The sequence below is a fragment of the Chinchilla lanigera genome, unplaced genomic scaffold (genome assembly GCF_000276665.1).
Source record: "Chinchilla lanigera isolate Chin_1 unplaced genomic scaffold, ChiLan1.0 scaffold00018, whole genome shotgun sequence".
NCBI classification, from domain to species: Eukaryota; Metazoa; Chordata; class Mammalia; order Rodentia; family Chinchillidae; genus Chinchilla; species Chinchilla lanigera.
In genome coordinates, this window is record NW_004955419.1 from 21,903,956 (window position 1) to 21,905,971 (window position 2,016).

Below are 2,016 nucleotides of genomic sequence, written 5' to 3' on the forward strand. Positions count from 1 at the left end.
GATTGGAGATGTAGTTACAAGATCTCTTTATAAATTCTACATGCAAATCTTTTATTGGATATGTTTTATACATATTATTCCCCAGTCTGTGGCTTTCTTTATAAATTCTACATGCAAATCTTTTATTGGATATGTTTTATACATATTATTCCCCAGTCTGTGGCTTGTTTTTATATTTATATTTTATTATTTTTTGCCTGACTGAAGGAACGGGACATAGGTGAGTACAGGATTAGAAACGCTGGTGTTCACTTGAGACTGAGTCTACAGATAGAAACACATAAAACATGAATGACTACATAATCACTAAAGTCACTTCATTTATGTGTAGTTCCACAAAAAATTAAAACTGAGTCAAAATGTCTTAGGTCAGTGCAATTTTACACAGAAGTTTTTGACGTTATTAACTTTTTCTGTTTTCCTTAGAGTTTTTGTATATTTTCCTTAAAGTAATTAGCCACACCTTTTTAATAGTTAGCCTATTTAAAACCTCTAGTTCAAGAAGGAGATATCTGCAACTTCAGTTGCATGACAGACTCTGAGATTATTAGTGTAGATGCTGAGATGGGAGAAATGAATAATATGCCCACTTGGATTCATACCTCAGCACTTTCCCATCTTTGAGTGAGAGAATATATATAAGAGATTATATTGCTGACTATCATCAAAGGCTTGGATGAGCATGGCAGTACTCGTTTTGATTTGTGTATTACTCTGAGTTACCCTAAATCTGTCTGGATATATTGCATGCTTAAGAAAGTCAAATTCAAGGATGTAGAGGTTTGTCCCCAATCATGATCTCTGTAAGAATGTGATCTCCTTTTTTTCCACTAGAGCTGCCTATTGGTAAAGATGAAAGGGAAATGTGATTTCAAGGACATTCAGTTTATTATGGGAAATAAAATAAAGTAATGGTTAAAGGAAAGGGTTTGCATCAAATTAGATTGATCCAAGCTCCACCATGTACCTGATTTGTAAACAACATAAGCCATTAAATTTCTCTTTACTTACATTGTTCATTTGGAAAGTCAGCGTGACAAAATGACTGATGAAATTGAATTAAATGTTATCAACACCAACTCACAGTGTTGTTTGTATTAAATTACTACATGTAAAGGATTTAGAAGAATGATTGAAGTACAATAATAACCCAATAAATATCCTGGATGTTTTATTTATTATCATTACTTTTAGTATTATCACTGCAGCCCGTGCCTCATTCAGTGAATACTTAGGTTATTCTTTCTTTATGTTGTTAACACCTTCTAAATAAATCATTCTCCAGGGGAGGCTCTTGTTACCCTTCATTTCTTTGACATTCAAAGCCTTGCTTTTGTTCCCTACATAATTTATTTTCACACTATAAAGCATATGAAGTCATATAATTATTTGTAATGATGACTTTTTTCTATGGTGCTGCACAAGCCAGTCTGGACTGATAAGGTCCTGTGCTGGCTGAGAGTTGTTTAGATCATCAGCTTTGTCCTAATCGTCAACACTTTCTCATCACCCTTTCATGGCTCTTTGAAAACGTTGCAATGATCTTTGAGAAGGAATAAACTGCAAGGTGAGACCTAGGCAAGACTCAAGACAATGGCGAGGTGGTGCAATGACAAATGATATTAAAATCACATGAAGTTTCATGAAACATTGTACAAAATCTACCTGGTTAGGTGGGAGTGGGGCCTAGGTTAGGTTCAAGCTTTTCCACTTAATGCTTCTTGTCAGGGCTTCTTATCATTCCCATACGATAAAATTCACTGGTTCTTATAAAACATTCAGTTTAAGTCTATCCCCTAGAAATTTCGATTTCTAGGTTGACCCTGAGGATATCTTTGACAAACATTCTCAGGGATCTTTTTTTCTGACTGGTTTGGGACATTTTCAAGGCAGATTCAAGCCACAGAGCACAGATATTAGTGTGCTTTTCTGATGTATGGGCAATTACTGAAATAACAAGGAGGATGAATACAAAATCAATTAAAATTTAATAAACTTTTTTTTTTTTTTTTTTTT